Below are 20,337 nucleotides of genomic sequence, written 5' to 3'. Positions count from 1 at the left end.
TGTCTTCTGCTGAATATTTCTTTTTTCTCTCTCTCGCAAATTCAATACGCAGACAATTTTGCTCAACGTGCAGTGCCTCACCGCTTCTCGCTGGGTTTTTTGTAGAGATCTGAAACCCGGCAAAGATAACATGAAACGAAAAATTGTCTTCATCAATCTCTAATAACACAGCATTACATCTTACACTGAGAGGAAAACAGACAGGTGCTTTATCTTTTCACTGGACCGGTATCAACAGACAAGATTAAAAAACGATCGCGACTACTTGGACGCTTGTTTTCTTGTTTTGTTCTTGTTTGGTGTTTTTTGTGTGTGCAAATTTTGCTGTTCTACTTTCAAATTGGAGGTCTTAAGATATTCTCGTATGATAGAATTGTCCGATCAAGTTTGACTTAGACCGCTTTGCCTGGGCATGTTCTTCACGTTGCGTAGCAAATTAGCAGTATAAGTGTTTCTACCAGAGCCTATCTCAATAACTTAAACCTAAAGGAGAGATAAAACAAGGAACTTTACTTAACACACACACACACACACACACACACACACACACACACACACACACACACACACACACACACACACACACAAACATTTAAAACTAACTAAAATAAAAAGTGTAGCCTCCACCACAATGGTACGAATCAGACTCCTTCAGCCAAAATGAGCCAGCTCTTCACAAGCATGTTCAGCCATTCCTTATCACGATCCTCACGCTTTCCGCAAAGACCTTCAATATAGCTGCCACAGATAAAAAGGCACTCGAGGTGTTCTCCATCTATTGCTGATAGAAAATTAGCTCAATAACACACCTCTCATTAGCTGCCGTGGATAACAAGGCACTCGGGGTGTATTTCGTCCTTTGTTGTCAAAGAATTAGCCAAATAACGCCCCTCTACCACAAAGGCTACTATATAAGCTTACCGCTGTTTGCAGAATACAGCGCCAATCTGATTTGTTCAGGAAGCTCTAACAGGCCGCGTTCAGTGTGTGAACGCCCGCGGGCTGTTTGCTGTGTCAATTATGATCTCTGGCCGCTCCGGAATGATGGACTGGGTGCTGGAACGGCTCAGACACGAATGGCCAAAGAAAAAAAAAGGTGGATTGGAATTGGCGTCTTCGCAAATCGTGTTCTTTAGCTTAATGTTTCCCACCAAAGGTGTTTCTGGTACGTGATGAAGGGGTCATACGAACGAGAGAAAAAAAACGGCTTAGTTGTTGTTACATTCGAAAGACATATTCAAATGACCAAGCAGCATATAAAATTCTAGTACAAATATATGTTTGTCAAAAAGGGTACTGTAGCCCAATATAAAAAAATACTTCACACTGCGGGGAAAGTGTATTGGTGCTTTAACTGCAATAACCTTGAATCCAGAATAGTTTTTAAAGGAAATGTAACGGTCAAGCTTCGACTCAATGCTGGACATTAAACAAAATTCAAAACAAAAAAAGGCCCAAACACTTCAACCAAAGATATTACCGTGCATAAAATCGTTCAAACGTCAAACATTTGACAGGCGGATTGAATTTGTGTTTTTTTTCTCTCTTTTATAGATCTGGTTTTCTCGCCCTTACCGTTATCGCATTTTATGCGGTATATGTGGCACCAAAGCAACACCACTTTTTTTTCTAGTCCGGTGAGCATTTTGCTCTTCCGGATTGGCAATCTCCGGGGGGGGGGGGGGGGGGTGTTGTCAAACAATTTGCCATTCACAAACAGGCGAGTTTTACATTTTGATTAGTGTGCTCATGTCTAGTCTGCGAACTCTCTGCTGAGTACTCTTATGGTAATCCGTATTCGTGCTGGTTAGGACTACCCAAAAGGAAGCTTGGGTGTGGGAAAACAAAATACAAGAAATTCGCCTAGAGAGCACACACAAAAATACAAATCAGTCTATCTGTTTCGGATTTCACAACGAAAACCAAACAAACAAACAAAACACAACACAACACAACAACACACAACAATAAGAAACAGACAAGACAGAAATAGTAACTGTTTCCAAAATAAACCGTCTGCGAAAAGAAAAGACAAAGGTTAAAACAGTGGATCAACGGGGGTGGGCACACACAACCAAAAACCATCTAAGGTTTGTTTTGATCACATTCCAAGCCACTAGACTCCACAGCCCCCACCAGGGGAACATGACTCATGGCCAGAAATAGCCCCCAGAATCACCGAATCATTCCGCCACAACCACGCCGGAAGGCCGACAGAAGCAGACACTACTGACGCCAAGACGGTCCCCTATCGACGTTCTAAAGCAGAACACATGCTACTCGCTTCTGTCCTTCACAAGGGGTCAGAGTTTATAGCTCAAACAGAAGAGAGACGGAAGGGGATCGATACGAATGAAAGATTCGTGTCACGCTGTCCGCTTAGAGCTTTCTTTCTTTCCTTATTTGGTGTTTAACGTCGTTTTCAACCACGAAGGTTATATCGCGACGGGGAAAGGGGGGAGATGGGATAGAGCCACTTGTCAATTGTTTCTTGTTCACAAAAGCACTAATCAAAAATTTGCTCCAGGGGCTTGCAACGTAGTACAATATATTACCTTTCTGGGAGAATGCAAGTTTCCAGTACAAAGGACTTAACATTTCTTACATACTGTTTGACTAAAATCTTTACAAAAATTCACTATATTCTATACAAGAAACACCTAACAAGGGTAAAAGGAGAAACAGAATCCGTTAGTCACCTCTTACGACATGCTGGGGAGCATTGGGTAAATTCTTTCTCCTAACCCGCGGGGGGCTGACTTTGTGGCCTTTGGGACTGAGAGAAAATGCTGGCTCAGTCGTTTTAACCCTGCTGATCGCGACAAAAGCGTAATGGGGTTCTATGAAGGAAAAGCCCTTAAAAAGGGATCGTTCACTCTGAGATCGATGGCATGGCTGATTTAAAAAGAAATCTGTTTTGACGGTCGATTGATCTTTTAAAGCAACGAGTTTGCAGGACAATCCTGAGCGGCAAAGACTTTCTTCCACGATCATGATAATTATGAAGAAAATGTACTAATACCAGTTGACTAAATTAACCGTCTCCACCACCACCATCGCCATCCTCACCCAGTCTTCTGGTGCCGAGACTGCCTCGGTATCAATGGACGAAATACAATAGTAAGCCTTCGGTGAAACCGAAATAGAGTCCCCAATTTGTTTGTTTGTTTGTTTGTTTGTTTGCTTTACGCCCAGCCGACCACAAAGGGCCATATCAGGGCGGTGCTGCTTTGACATATAACATGCGCCACACACAAGACAGAAGTCGCAGCACAGGCTTCATGTCTCACCCAGTCACATTATTCTGACACCGGACCAACCAGTCCTAGCACTAACCCCATAATGCCAGAGAGTCCCCAATTCAGTATTATCGTTGTGTTCAGAAAGCTATTCCTTTCCATTCTGCATAATTATCTCCAGTACGCATTCAAAGTGCCTAACAATGACTTCAACCGAAAGACTTTTAATGTAGTACAATATCGTTTGAGATGTGGTCGTTATTTGACGATGATTTGACGTGTCTCTTTTGTCTGCAGATAACACCTGTCCCGTTGCTTGACACTTTCAATTTCCATGCTAGGGCACGTCTGCCTTTCAACTGTCAATTTCATGAGTCCTGTCTGCGTCGTGTCTGTCATCACAAATCGCGACATTGCACATGCAACGGATGATTTATACTAGAATTTTCTGTCGTTTGCTTGATTTATCCTGTTCTGGGTGTGCACCCCATAGCTGGCAGTATTCGAGTTCCTATTCGTCCGTTTTTGATAGTTTTGGGGTTTGTGTAGAAATTGGTTATAGACGTTTGGCTAACTTGAAGGAACAAGAATTCGCTCTACACTTACGACCAGGTCTCAAAAGTTATCAATCGTCTGCAGAAATTGACATGTTTTGGGTGTCATTGAAACATAAAACATGAGTTCCTCTGATAACCCAAACTCAACGACACTTTATTCTAGAAACACCGTTTTCTCTGGGTACATAAAAAGCAAACATCTGGGGTCTGCAAACCAAAACTTCATTATATATGAAGTAGGAGTTGAACTTTCAAAATACATCACTCTTATTATTTAATTTGTGGGAAATGTTTTATCTGTGGTCTTCTGTAACTCTTCTATTGCAATTAAGGCGTGAAAAGGTGATATGTATAAGATCAGCATTAGAGAGTGAATCATACCAGGCTGTTCAATTACTGTTCATTTAAACCCAAGTGACGGCAAACCGTTGTACGATTCGAAATCAATATTTTCAGAGCTAGTTCCTTTAACATCACTGACTGCAGGCTAAAATATAATAGCGAAGAAATACACGCGACGCATGAGTACCTCATTTTCTTCTTTTTTATTCATTTTCATTTTTATGACTTTATAGAATGTCCCGCTACTGGGAAAATCGGGTCGCTTCCTCTCATTGAAAAGGTGTGTGCGTGTTTAGGCATAACCAGCCACCTGCACTTCTGGTAAAATGACTCGATCGAGGTCTTTTACGTGTCTCAGCGGTGACACGGGGGTGGGACATGGACACCGTCTCTCATAAGGCTGACCCGTGTTCGTGCGGGCGAGACTCGAACCCGCGACCCTGGGATCTACCAGCTGAGCTACTGGGCCCCAAACATTTCAACCAAAGGCTAGACTAAAAAAAAAAAATCTGTGTTTATCCTGGGTTAGTCATATAATGGCAACAGAGCCATTAGGTGTGCGGGCACTAAAGTTCAAGGGCCCAAATGGATCATCGTCAGCTTTATCGTCAGCTTTATTAGACACGCAGCTGTTCCACACAGCAACAGATGTCCATGTGTCCGGTACACTTAGGACGCCAGGCATGCAGCAACAGTCAGGCTTCACAAATAATCCTAGCTGAAATTAGAAAATGAGCTCAGTAGTATGATAACCGCGCACAGTAAGCCTATTACTGACGTCGAGTACGAAAATACCATAATGATCCTCAGTCACGAAAGAAGGTGGTTGACTGTGGGACATCGTTCGCGAAGGTATGACTGGGATCGGGTGATGAAGAGTGTGGGTTAACAAGTGAGGGCCAGGTCAAAGAACTAAGCTGAGCGCTACTGTATAGAAAAGCTTGTGTCTACCATCAAATCTTTGATATATATTGTATCTTTCAAAAGACAAAGCAGTAATAATATTTCATCACATAGACACATGAATGACATCATGTACGCTTACGGACGCATGCACATAACAGCACAGTACAGAATGGCCAACTCTCTGGATACACACACACACACTCTCTCTCTCTCTCTCTCTCTCTCTCTCTGTCTCTGTCTCTTTCTCTCTCCCTCCCTCCTTCTTTCTCTCTCTCTCTCTCTCTCTCTCTCTCTCTCTCTCTCTCTCTCTCTCTCTCAAACATGAACTCCGGGTACATCCCGGTACCTCTCTCTCTCTCTCTCTCTCTCTCTCTCTCTCTCTCTCTCTCTCTCTCTCTCTCTCAAACATGAACTCCGGGTACATCCCGGTACCTATACCTATGTGGACATATAGGGGTTTTCAAACACGTACAATACGCACGCTATCACTGACATACACTATGATGTGCTTTTTCGGATTGTCCTTCCCATGTTCTCAACCTCTTACTCCCTTCTCCGTCCTGCCGGTCCACCCCCTCTTTCTTCCAGTCAATATTCCTAGGGCTCACAACAACACACACACACAAAAACATATTCCCTTTTCGTTTTAATGTTGCGCTTCCTTCCTTCTTTCTCCGTCAGGAAACAGCCAGTGGTTATGCAAAATGACACATGAGACATGTTCTGGAGGCCATCTGCAGCTCGATCTAATTGGCGCCATTTTCTTCGCCGCACGTGCGTCCAGAGCTACCTCCCCTTAATTTGCTCTTACCTCCCCTGAGTCGAAAGCATCTCAACTTCCATTACATTCACAGTATCAGCAAGAGCTGGCATAGCTCTGGAGAATCTCATCATTCTCAGAAAACAGCTGGTTCTCTGACATTACGTAGGTTAAATGACAAGCGTGTTTTGTTTTTTTAGACTTACCTAAGAATTTACACTTTCAACATAATGTACTTGGATTGCCGAAATAAAGATTAGCGCCAACTTTATATAGCGCCAACCATTATACCTAATAGTAAAATTCAGCGACATATCTTTATTTCGACAGTCGTAGTTGAAAGATGTGTGTGTGTGTGTGTGTGTGTGTGTGTGTGTGTGTGTGTGTCTTGCGTACGTGCGTGTGTGCGTGCGTGCGTGCGTGCGTGAGTACGAGTGAGTGTGCGTGCGCGTTCGTGTGTGCCTGCTTGTGTGCCGAGTGTATGCACACGAGTTGGCGCTAATTTGTGTAAGTTATCCTGTTGAGAAATGTTGAAACTGTAGATCGTTATCCTTTAAAACGAGTCAGATATATGTCACTGCCCCCTCCCACTGTTAGGCGTAATCCCCTTTCAAACCCAGGGTAACAACCACTGAAAACAGACCTTGCTTTTTCACCAAGGGGTGTACGTTCCCTGCAACGAAGCAATTTTAAACTGAAGTGAAACAAAAACAGGTAAAACATTCGGCTTGTTAGTGCGGTTAGATTTGCAACTGAAATGTAAACCAGTAGTTTAAATGTGCGCTCATTATAGCTGTAACGGAAACTTTCTGCTGCTGAAATTCAACATTCAATACAGGTATTTCAAACACCCCTTTAAAGATATCAAGTTTCTATGGCAACAAATGAAAAGATACTCCGCAGACATAAAATGAAACGCATATTGGATCGAGACAACATACAAGTGCGCCGATTTGTGTTAGTTTGTAAATCCACACAGAAGGTGAGTGTATTTCGAACATCATTTCGACCAAAAGCTAACGTATAACACAAATGTAATGATTGACAAACTATAGAGCTTTTTTGAAGAATGTCTCTCCCTCACCCTCCCTCCCTCACCCCCCCCCCCCCGCCCCATTCCCCTCCCCCCCCCCCCCTGTTCCCACTATAAAACAATTTGATATTAGGATGGGCAAGGGACTCAGCTGGTAATTTACCTGGAGAATTATGCGTGTTTGCAGCATCCCCCCCTTCCTCACTCACTCCCCCCCCCCCTTCCTCACTCACCCCCCCCCCCCCTTGTTCCCACTGTAACACGATTTGATGTTAGGATCGGCAAGGGACTCAGCTGATAATGTACCTGGAGAATTATGCTTTTTTGCAGCATACCATGTAATAAACTCTAAATCCGATCAGATCAAATCGTTATGAATAAAAGTGAGGATAAAATGTAATACTAATGAAACTGCTGGACGTCATACTCGGCTGTGGAAAAAACAAAATGTCCAAAGACGGGTGATCGACCGTTCACATGATGATGCATCCTGACCTCAGGTCAAAATGAGTTGCCAGACAAGGAAACCGACTTTTTTTTTTATACATATTTAGAGCTTTTTTTAATGTATTATTGATATAAGCAGATTCGCGATCGTCGATAAAGATTTTTCACGGTGTTTTGTAATTTTTTAATTACAAAGGAATTGATATGTAAGACAGTTTCAAGCGAGCTATTTTTCGCGGCTGTATTTACTGTGCAAACAACTCTAAATATGGCAAAAGTGTCACGTGATAATCAACCGTTTGGTTTCGGCGCTCACTGGAGCAGACGATTTTTTCTGTAACCAGTTGATAGTGATGAAGCCATATATTACGCTCTCCTTCCGGCAGCAGTCCCAAAATTTCGACTTGTTTTTACCTTGGAACGATGTCTTTATCATAACTGTGAAGAACAGAACGGAGATCACTGTCGAAGTCGGCCAATCTGCAATCATTTTCGTTTCGCGAACACTGATCTCAAATTTAGATATAAATTCTATATCTCTGTGATCAGTGCTCGCGAAAAACATATGGGAGATAACTCTGTATTCTTATTTTGATAGATTCGCGTAGGACTGTAGCGTCCGGCCAGAGAGATAACTGGCGATAGCCGTTGAGCGATGACTGATCAGAATGTTGATGATGATGCTAAACTGTCCGCACAGTCGTTTGTACGTGTACAGGTACATTATAACATCACACACTCCCACACATGCGCACACACACACACAAACACGCGCGCGCGATCACACACATGCGCACACACACACACACACACACACACACACACACACACACACACTGACACACACACACACACAGAGATAAACACACACACACACACACACACACACACACAGATAAACAAACCCACACACAACATCGAAATATGATCAGCAACATACAATCCCTAACTGAACAAAACTGTTTCAACCCACTCCATCATGACTGTTTATTCTCATCACAAAACAACAACAACGAAGGGGAACAACCGAGGGACCCGCGACGACGAAGCAGACGACATCCACGGGACGTAATCACATATGGGAGATCGCGTTTCCAAAAAGCAATTTCTACAAAATGAGCTGTCGTCTTGCTTGACTTGTTCATCGGTCACGGTAATTTGTTGACGTCTGCCCACTATAAACATTGACACGGTAAACACAATTACACTCGGAACTAGAAGAGCATCGTTAGGAAAACGGGACAGTGACGTACAACAAAGCACAATAGCCATCACCATTATTTTGGCCCATTTACAAACTGACATAACGGTACGCACGCAAGCGAACTCTTTGTGTGTCGGCTATTTACTTGGGACACTAAAAGACCATAACCATTAACGTAAAAATTGCTATTACACGGAATCAAACTTTTGTGGAAACAAAAAGGCTGGAGACATGGGTTTTTTTCTTTTGAAAAACAAGGCTCGTCGGTCATTTTCGAAAGGAAAATGGTAGGATATGGGGTACTGTCCTAAGTTAAGAACACACACACAAACACGCACACACACACACATGTTCACACACACACACACACACACACACACACACACACACACACACACACACACACACACACACACACACAAGGGTGTGTATACATGGTAAAAAATATACTTGGCTCGCAGCGAGGTCATCGAGGGAATTCAAAGTTTTCGTTACACCGAACACCGCCAAAGCGTTGTAACAGGAAGAACTGGAAGAGTGCACGCAGCTACATACTCGTATTCAGTTTGTATGAAGTGTAGAAGTGTCCATACCGACAATATAAAGGCGCAGACCAAAAAAGTCATAAAGCCCAAACCACTTGCAAACGCAATACAGTCGAGCACAAGACGACATTCTCCGTAAGATTTGTTACAGGGGTTGAGCAATATTGCTACATAGCCTAGATAGCACGCGTACGCATAATGAATGCAATAACACACAAGAGACATTCTTCGTCACTGATGTTGCTGCGGTACAACACTCACCATACCGAAACAATCTGCATGCTGGGTCCAATTACTCAATACAAAGGGAGAATGTCGCATTAGTACTCATGTGGTATGAGGAAGCAACCATCAAACGTTCGAGCAAACACACACACACACACACACACACACATACACTGTGACCACACCGATAACGAGACGACTTTCATCCCATATTTAGTGTGTGTGTGTGGGGGGGACAATATTTCATACCAAAAAATGTTCTAGCATTTACAGCATGCCTTTTTACATTTAGTCAAGTTTTGACTAAATGTTTTAACATAGAGGGGGAATCGAGACGAGGGTCGTGGTGTATGTGTGTCTGTGTGTGTGTGTGTGAGAGTGTGTGTGTGTGTGTGTGAGTGTATGTGTGTGTGTGTGTGTGTGTGTGTTTGTCTGTCTGTCTGTCTGTCTGTCTGTCTGTCTGTCTGTGCGTGTGTGTGTGTGTAGAACGATTCCGAGTAAACTACTGGACCGATCTTTATGAAATTTTACATGAGAGTTCCTGGGTATGATATCCCCAGATGTTTTTTCATGTTTTTGATAAATGTCTTGGATGACGTCATATCCGGTTTTTTGTAAAAGTTGAGGCGGCACTGTCACACCCTCATTTTTCAATCAAATTGATTGAAATTTTGGCCAAGCAATCTTCGACGAAGGCCGGACTTTGGTATTGCATTTCAGCTTGGAGGCTTAAAAATCAATTAATGACTTTGGTCATTAAAAATCTGAAAATTGTAATTAAAATTATTTTTTATAAAACGATCCAAAATTACGTTTATCTTATTCTTCATCATTTTCTGATTCCAAAAACATATAAATATGTTATATTCGGATTAAAAACAAGCTCTGAAAATTAAAAACATAACAATTATGATTAAAATAAAATGTCCGAAATCGATTTAAAAACAATTTCATCTTATTCCTTGTCGGTTCCTGATTCCAAAAACATATAGATATGATATTTTTGGATTAAAAACACGCTCAGAAAGTTAAAACGAAGCGTACAGAAAAGCGTGCTGCCTTTAGTGCGGTAGTGGTTGCGCTGTGCTGCCATAATTATCTCACTGCCTTTTGCACGAGCGGCGGACTACGGTCATTGTGAAAAAATGCAGTGCGTTCAGTTTCATTCTGTGAGTTCCACAGCTTGACTAAATGTAGTAATTTCGCCTTACGCGACTTGTTTTTCCTTTGTTCAAAGTGATTTTAATAACACCAGAATGACCTTTAAAATGTTCTGGCAATTGCACATAGCTTATTTTTCTTTTTTCAAACAGATTTTTAACAACAGCACGCCACACAAACTCAACTTACATTCACGAGGCTTCAAACTAGACGGCCGTGCAGGAAGTGAGATAATGATGGTCTCCTACAAATAAGCATGCATCAGCAACACCATATTATACACTTGGTCAACCTTCTTTTTTATATTTAGTCAAGTTTTGATTTTACATTTAGTCAAGTTTTGACTAAATGTTTTAACATAGAGGGGGAATCGAGACGAGGGTCGTGGTGTATGTGTGTGTGTGTGTCTGTGCGTGTGTGTGTGTAGAGCGATTCAGACCAAACTACTGGACCGATCTTTATGAAATTTTACATGAGAGTTCCTGGGAATGATATCCCCGGACATTTTTTTCTTTTTTTTCGATAAATACCTTTGATGACGTCATATCCGGCTTTTTGTAAAAGTTGAGGCGGCACTGTCACACCCTCATTTTTCAATCAAATTGATTGAAATTTTGGCCAAGCAATCTTCGACGAAGGCCGGACTTCGGTATTGCATTTCAGCTTGGTGGCTTACAAATTAATTAATGACTTTGGTCATTAAAAATCTGAAAATTGTAAAAAAAATAATTTTTTTTATAAAACGATCCAAATTTACGTTCATCTTATTCTTCATCATTTTCTGATTCCAAAAACATATAAATATGTTATATTTGGATTAAAAACAAGCTCTGAAAATTAAAAATATAAAAATTATGATCAAAATTAAATTTTCGAAATCAATTTAAAAACACTTTCATCTTATTCCTTGTCGGTTCCTGATTCCAAAAACATATAGATATGATATGTTTGGATTAAAAACACGCTCAGAAAGTTAAAAACGAAGAGAGGTACAGAAAAGCGTGCTATCCTTCTCAGCGCAACTACTACCCCGCTCTTCTTGTCAATTTCACTGCCTTTGCCACGAGCGGTGGACTGACGATGCTACGAGTATACGGTCTTGCTGAAAAATTGCATTGCGTTCAGTTTCATTTTGTGAGTTCGACAGCTTGACTAAATGTTGTATTTTCGCCTCACGCGACTTGTTTATCTCTCCGGCATGTCTCCACAATCTTGGTACCTCGCAGATCATCACAGTCCTCGGCGACTTCTATATCAAAGTTTAAAATCTTTGAAAATTGCGACCCATACATTTCCGTTGGGTACAACTCGAAACTGAAGAGACGACGAATTCCCTTTTGAAAACTGAAAACAAAATCGATAAGCTCCCCTTCCCTGTCTCGTACAAAGAAACGCACAATCCCCCAAAAACTTCCAGTCTCAGAAAGTGTCGGTTTTATCAGTTCACCAAGTTCAAGCTGCCAAATGCACTTTTCTTCACCATGCAAATGTCTCCGTTCTCTGCTGCAACCGAAACAGTCTTGGCGCCAAAATCAGATTGGCTCTGACAGCACAATGTCGTCTCGGTCACCCTAACTAGGTCTCGTCAGTTCCTCAATAGCCCTTGCATGCCTGTATCCGATGTCTCGAATTTGTTTTCACATCCAATCCTGCTCTGCAGCCGCTTTTAAAACCACCCGAACTCTACTACGGCGTCTGGAGTCGATTGATTTTTAGCTGTGCCAAAGGTGTTGTAGGTCCCCAAACCCAAGTAAACCAAGTCTGGGAACCCTCTTGTGGGCAAAATGTCCAACAAAGCTCCCCAGTTCACAAAATGTTGCATGTGTGTGTGTGTGTGTGTATGTGTGCGTGCGTGTGCGTGTGCGTGTGTGCATGTGTGCGTGTGTGTGTATATGTGTGCGTGCGTGTGCGTGTGTTGTTTGCTTTTGTTTTTTGTTGCAGCCTCACTGCCCACTCGCTATGTCTTGATTTAATTGAATCTGGCAGCACAAGGAGCCTCTGGCACAAATAACACGTATTCCCCAAAAATGAAGTATTCTTGCTTGTCTCCGTTTTTGCTAAAGAAGGACGCTCAGCTGCTGTATTTGCACAGTCAAGTGCTCCCACTTGGAACACCTAACTTAATAAAAAGCATGCCTGTATACGAAGCCTTTCAAACCACAAACCCCTCTTAGAGAAACCCGTTATCCCTCTACAGAACATTTCGTGTTTAAAGCTGCCCTCATCCTAGTTACATGCTGCCATTACTCTCAGCGAAGAGCTTGAAATATATTCTACATAATTATATAAGAGCTTTGCTGTCACAATCCACGCTGCCCTTACGTAGTGCTTGTACTCTCGCATTCCAATGCCCTGATTCGGAACACTCGAGACATCGAAAGTTGCTTAACTCCCGCCATCAACCAACCATTTTGAAAAAATAAAATAAAACAAACAGTGTCAGTCTTAACTCACAGGGTTCAATAAATTATGTGTTCAAAAATGGCAAAACATTGCTCTTCTCTGTTCAATAAAGGGTTTTGTCAGACGCAGCTTCTGGCAAATAACAGTTCTTCCCAAATAGCTCCTACGGGCGAACACCCCCCCCACCCTCCCCTACTATAAGACCTCCTTTCTTTCGCTAATGTCAACTTTTCTGTTCGTAGTGTCTGTACATTCACCTCAATTTGAAGACTACCTGCCTCCCCAGCCTTAATTTTTTCAGATTTATTTATTTTAAAAGGAGGGTTCTACGTAGCATCGTTCTCTAAAGGCTTGGAGGTCGACGCACTCTTATCTTCACAGTCTAGTGTTCCCACTCAGAACACCTAACCCAACAATGTGATTATGCAGATGGCACCGTGCGTATCTTCTGTCGCTAGACTGTTGCTCTCAGTAACACCAATGGCTTAGCCATCACTGCGTCGAACTGTACTTTCCAAGTGTTCCCACTCCAAAAATCCGTCTGATAATACTCTGCAGGAATATTTCATCCAAGGTCATGTCACAGTACCATTTCGTTCCATTTGCTTTGCATGTCCCAATTCACCTCAAAATAACCACCAGAAACAGTTAGAAAAAATAAACACAAATGAAAACTAATATAATAAAATACAAACAAGTAAAACAAAAGAAGCACTGCCTCTTTAAGCGATCTGTCTTTAATTTCTTATTGTATGCCTTTAGTGAGCTCTTACCGTTAATAGTAAGAAATTATAAAAACTAAAAGAGCCTCTTCAGTTCTATTTCTTAAGTAGTCTACCATCTGATCTGTCGACTTCCCACACAATGGACTCGAGACACTGCAAATTACTGAGAGCACAAAGAATCTCAGGTTAGTCAAGCGCACTCGGCACAGTTTCAGTTTCATATTCATCAATCTATTGTCACATTGGCGGCAAATCGGGTCGCTTCCTCCCAGTGCCAATGTAAGGTTAGCAGCAACAAGAGTCGCGCTGGGCATGTATTTGCATGTTTTGGGGTAATCAGCTGCTACCTGCACTTTTGGCAAAAAATGACCTGCCACGGCGGTGAAACGGTGGTGGGACATGGATACTGTCTTTGAGTCATCACATGATGTTGGTCCGTGTCCGTCCGAGCCTGGATTCGAGGATCAGCTTGGTTCTCTACCAACTAAGGTACCAGCGCACCTCAGCTACTCTCTGTGAGTATTTGAATTCCGGTGCCTGTGAGAAATCATCCCAATTTCAGTAACAGCAAGGACGGCTGTCCACAAGGGACATGGTTTATTCATGACAGAGGAGACAAAAAAAAGGTTTGTGTCTAATCACGTCTCATCGCTGCTAACGGCAAAACATCTATGAGCTTCCTCCTTCCAATCGCCCACTCACTCCTAAACCTTCGTCCTTCAAGAATAAATCAGAAACAGGCATGCAGACTCCTAACATTCCAAAAATCAAGAATAAACATACACAGAGAAAGGTTAAGAATGGAATGTTTCGTTTTGTCTATGATAAAACGTTTCAATAACTACCTTCTTTTCTTTTCTTTTTTTTTAATTCTTTGTCCTTCAAACTACTTCCCTTGCCATGCAAACGATCAAGTACACGGCCACAGATCTCGCCAGGTTTTTACAAGAAATCAAGCTTTACCTCGGCTTGGACACATACCAGAAATCTACCGTCCGGCTGCTTCCAGCGCAAAGTGAGAATTTTGTTGCAAAATAATGTTGGACATTGATCAGTTATAATCAGTTATAATATCAATTCAGCGAAAATGTCCAACTCAAGTCAAGTCAAGTCAAGTCAAACAGTTTATTTACCAAATGCAAAGCACAGGATTTTGTTATGGTGTATGCATAAAACTTCACACTCCTTCCACACGCATATATCATAATAAATATGTACAGATAAAGTGTTCAATTTCACTGGGCCTATTTACGTGTGTATACCAACCAGACACTGTTCAAAACGAACTGGTTGTTCTTTTAGCACCAATTTGACAGGAGTAATCACAGGTTGCATGGATAAAGATAAATGAATTCCCTAAAATCATATCTAAAAAAATCTACGCAGAAAGGAGCCAGGCTGTAGAGTGTTGCCATGTGTCCAAGTGGAAGGATGTTCTTATCTATCTATCTATCTATCTATGGTGGTTTACATTAGTACCCAATATTGACGGACTGTGTGATATCTTCTGCTATGGTCTGTTGAGACAGTGATATCAAAATCGAGACAGGAGGTCGAGATTTTGATATCACTGTCGAAACAGACCAATAGCAGAAGATATCATCACACAGTCAGTCAATGTTAGATATATTGCTAATTCTCTGGACATTTTGTATTTACTGTAAAGAAATTACAAAAGTATTTGTCTCAGTTTTGGCTGTTCCATATCCCTCCCTCTGATTATTATTTCTTTTTGTTCACTCTTTTTTTTGTACTTTTCAGTATTTCAAAATGTCTTTTCTTTCAAAAAGTCTTTAGTCATTTGCTCAACTAAATTCTGGGATCATTACATTTTCATATATATTTGTTTGTTTTTAAATTTAGGTGTTTTTGTTTTTGAAGTGGGGAAGCAATAAAGAGGTCGTCGATATCAAAACTGATATCGACGGAAATGTCGTCGATATCACTTTTGCACTGAGCTCAGTTTTGCCCAATTGACCAATGGAAATCCACGTAACATATGAAATAGCAATATTGATTTATGCTTGCCATCTTAAGAAGCAACGCCCAACTAAGCTTGAAAAACCAGACCGAAATCGTTACGCTTCGTCAAGCAGGAAATTAAGCATCACTTACCCACGGCGAGCGCCTGTGTTGAAATCGAATTTCAAATGTTGTTCCAGACAGCCGTGATATATTGTGACAAGCTTCCCAATGATGTATTCTACTTCTCAGCTTGATCCCATTATTCTAATATCTTTTCCCTGGTTTCAGTCTTCCTGAAATATTTACCCTCAAAAGATAAATGACACGCTGCGTGTCCAGTTTTTGAGTCACTTGAGAAAAAGTGACTCTATGTAATCGGTCAGTGTTAGTCTGTCCGGCCGGCCGTCCGTAGACACCACCTTAACGTTGGACTTTTCTCGGAAACTATCAAAGCGATCGGGCTCATATTTTGTTTAGTCGTGACCTCCAATGACCTCTACACTTTAACGATGGTTTCGTTGACCTTTGACCTTTTTCAAGGTCACAGGTCAGCGTCAAAGGAAAAATTAGACATTTTATATCTTTGACAAAGTTCATCGGATGTGATTGAAACTTTGTAGGATTATTCTTTACATCAAAGTATTTACATCTGTAGCCTTTTACGAACGTTATCAGAAAAACAAGGGAGATAACTAGCCTTTTCTGTTCGGCAACACACAACTTAACGTTGGGCTTTTCTCGGAAACTATAAAAGTGACCGGGCTCAAATTTTATGTGAACGTGACTCATTGTGTTGTGAATAGCAATTTCTTCCTGTCCATCTGATGCCTCATATAATATTCAGAACTGCGAAAGTGACTCGATCGAGCGTTTGCTCTTCTTGTTTTGTTTTCTTCTGAAGAAAGAAGCTTAATCTCTCAAATCAAAGGTGATATAATAAAAAAAAAGTTGAAATATTAAAAAGCTTTGAAAGCCAGTATCAAAACTGCGGTGTACTATTGCGAGGATAATGTTCACTGAATGGTGTTATTTTTTATTTTTTATTTATATTTGTGTTCGCTTGTGTAAAATCAAATGTATCTCTACAACATAACAACGTGCGGCAACACGTGAACAGTCCATTGTTGTTGTTGCTGTTGTTGTTGTTGCTGTTGCTGCTGCTGTTTTTTTTAGTAATGCGAGTGCTTTTGTCACGAAGTTGTTTCATTACACCCCCGGTATAGGGGTGTGTATAGGTTTCACTCGATGTGTTTGTTTGTTTGTTTGGGTGTTTGTTTGGGTGTTTGTTTGTGTTCGCATATAGATCTCAAGAATGAACGGACCGATCGTCACCAAACTTGGTGAACAGGTTCTATACATTCCTGAGACGGTCCTTACAAAAATTGGGACCAGTCAAACACACGGTTAGGGAGTTATTGGTGGATTAAGATTAAGACTGACATATTAATGGTCAATTGTTTGTTTGGGTGTGTGTTTGTGTTCGCATATAGATCTCAAGAATGAACGGACCGATTGTCACCAAACTTGGTGAACAGGTTCTATACATTCCTGAGACGGTCCTTACAAAAATTGGGACCAGTCAAACACACGGTTAGGGAGTTATTGGTGGATTAAGATTAAGACTGACATATTAATGGTCAATTGTTTGTTTGTCTGACTTCCGACTTCCGACGTCCGACGTCCGACTTCCGACTTCCGACTTTTGACTTTTGACTTTTGACTTTTGACTTTTGACTTTTGACTTCTGTCTCTCTGTCTCTCTGTAAGGACGGGGGTGTTTTTCCTACCTCGGAGGAATTTCTTGTTTGTGTTTTCTTATGAAAAATGCGAGATTTCTTCAAACCCCGTCGTTGAAAGTGCATGCATTGTACGCAGTTTCACATCATGTACTCGACGACCCCGTCCTGCAAATGTCCTTGAAAAGAACCTTGCTATGGAGTAACATTTTTAAATTTCTCCGTCGAGTGTGTGTGTGTGTGTACGTGAGTGCTTGCGTATACGGCTTCTTCCCGTTGGTTTCTTTGTACGTTCGTTCGTTTGCTCGTTCGTTCGTTCGTTCGTTCGGGGTTGTTTTTTGTTGGTTTGCTGCTTTGTGTTTTGTGTGGGTTTTTTGGGTACTTATTCTCGTACTTTGATTGCATAACAAGATCAAGTAAATTGAATATGCTCATGTTCAGTATGTATGGACCTAATTCTTCGGATCTCTCTCTCTCTCTCTCTCTCTCTCTCTCTCTCTCTCTCTCTCTCTCTCACTCCATCCACCTCACCCTAGCCAGCCCAGCGACCCATTTCGGCACCTCATCTTCCAATACTGAATGAACTGAGCTGTCTTGCGCAATGTTTACTACGCAGTAGATGCTGGTACGACGCAGTACCTTTAAATGGAAGTGCCGATGCAGCTGTTGTGCACCGGTGCACGTGGAATGAATGGGCATCCTTCTCAAGTTGTTGTTGTTGTTTTTTAACTTGAAAACTAGCTGGTTCAATGTAAGCCAAATTAGTAGAGAAAGCTAGCTAGCTAGCTATCTCTCTCTCTCTCTCTCTCTCTCTCTCTCTCTCTCTCCTCTCTCTCTCTCTCTCTGGCGTCAGTGTATGAAATCAGCTGAGTAGGCCCCTATAGATTGTCACCCCAAACCCTATGCCTCCTCTCATCTTTCTTAGCCGGACGAGAGCAATCCGTCTGCGTGAATTCCACTATGTCAAGTAAAAGACCTGTGTTATATGGAGTCCCCCAGGGTTCTGTCCTTGGGCCACTTCTTTTCTCTCTGTATATTAACGATCTTCCTTTTAGTGTTAATGATGATTGTGAACTATTTGCTGATGATACGACCATACACACTTCTGATAAAAAAATTAGACAAAGTTTATTTATCATTGCAGAACAGTGTAGATGATCTCATTAATTGGACAGAATATAACCACATTCCCCCAAAAGACCAAATACATGTTAATCACAACAAGGCAAAAAAGACAAAACATCAAGAATAATCCTCATTCTTTATTAATTGGCAACGATGCAATAGCGGAAGTAGGAGATCACAAAGTTTTGGGAGTAAATATCGATAATAATTTATCTTGGACCCATCATGTTAGATCGTTGTGTAAAACCATGTCGAGAAAAATATATTTGAGAATAAAACACTTTCTTGATCCACACTCAAGATTATTATTTTATAATGCATACATACAAACCATCACGGATTATTGTTCGACCATCTGGGACTCAGCCAGTGCAAATATTTTAAAACCACTGTATAGTCTACACAGACGAGCACTAAAATCAGTTCTATTAAAACAATCCAGTCTTGTTTTCGACGATAATAAAAAAAACTTAAGATTTTGCCCTTAAAAGAAAGATTTAAATCAAATAAAGGCGTGCTCCTTCACAAAATCCTTTCCGGCCATGCACCACGTGCTTTCATTACAAAATTTAAAGCCAAACCAAGCCGAAAATTCAACGTCCCCATTCCGCGGATAGATCTCTTTGAATGAAGTTTAGCTTATTCTGGCAGCGTTTTGTGGAATTCTCTCCCGGAATCAGTTCCGAGTCCCAACAAGTCTCAATACTTTCAAAAAACACCTATCATTACATGTAATGTCAAATTACGAAAAGTCACAGTGATGGAAGACTTCGTTCTGATTATTTTCATATTGATCATATCTGTCCATAAACTGAGCATCGGTGTTTCATAACGCAAGAATGCATGTATAGCCTACAACGTGCATATAGTCCTGTGAATAGTTTTTCTGCCTTTTTATTTATTTTTTTTACCGTCATGCTTATCTTTTGTTTTACGTTCAGTTTGTATATATATATATATGTATTTAAGATTAGAATAGTCCCTCTCTGGGCGAGGGCTGGTTGAAAAGAAGCTCGTTTATATTGCTTATGCCACAACCCTCGTAAAATAAAATTTGATTTGATTTTGATTTGATTTGATTTGATCTCTTTCTGTCTCTCTGTGTTAGAGAAAGCTCTCTCTCTCTCTCTCTCTCTCTCTCTCTCTCTCTCTCTCTCTCTCTCTCTCTCTCTCTCTGTTAGAGAAAGCTCTCTCTCTCTCTCTCTATCTCTCTCTCTCTCTCTCTCTCTCTCTCTCTGTTAGAGAAAGCTCTCTCTCTCTCTCATTCTTTCTGATTGAGTATGTGTGTTAAAAGCTTGTATAATCTCAACTGATGCTTCAACTAAACTTTGATTTCGGTAACAAATATTTAAGTTTTCCAACTACAGACACCTCTCTCTATCTCTAACTCTTTCTCTCTCTCTTGTATCCCCCCCCCCCCCCCCCCCCCCCCCGTTTTCTTCCTATCAATCAACAAGTATTGCGCAATCTGACCGCCGACGCGACTTCACACAAGAACGACGCAGTAGATAGATGTTTGCCGCATGCCGCATAGATCCCTGCGCCTTGAGTCCGAGTCTGGAGATACGCGCGCGATATAAGACTAGTTCATATATATATATAACAAGCACCGATATTGCCGCCGGCATCCCGGTACATGTGCACCGCTATTGAGTGCCTACGTGACTAGAAGCACGCAGCCGGTGCGAGCAAGTTTGACTCACGTCTGAATGGACTGCCCGCAAGCTGAAACTGATTGGTGCGGTTCCAATAATCGAACCGTTGCCACTTTTGGAGTGGATTTGAAATTAGATGTAATGTTGAAATAAAACTGGTGCACTGAGATGGCGGGCAGAAAAGGGCTGACATGAACACAAAAAACTTGACGTGGAAGCAAGACGAGAATTTCGCAATTCACAACCCGGCAGGCTACTGGTGAGATCGATCTGCATTCCCTGTTCAATGCAAAATGAACGGTCGCCGTT

This window comes from Littorina saxatilis, linkage group LG17 (assembly GCF_037325665.1).
Source record: "Littorina saxatilis isolate snail1 linkage group LG17, US_GU_Lsax_2.0, whole genome shotgun sequence".
Taxonomy (NCBI): Eukaryota; Metazoa; Mollusca; class Gastropoda; order Littorinimorpha; family Littorinidae; genus Littorina; species Littorina saxatilis.
This window is presented reverse-complemented; position numbering follows the sequence as displayed.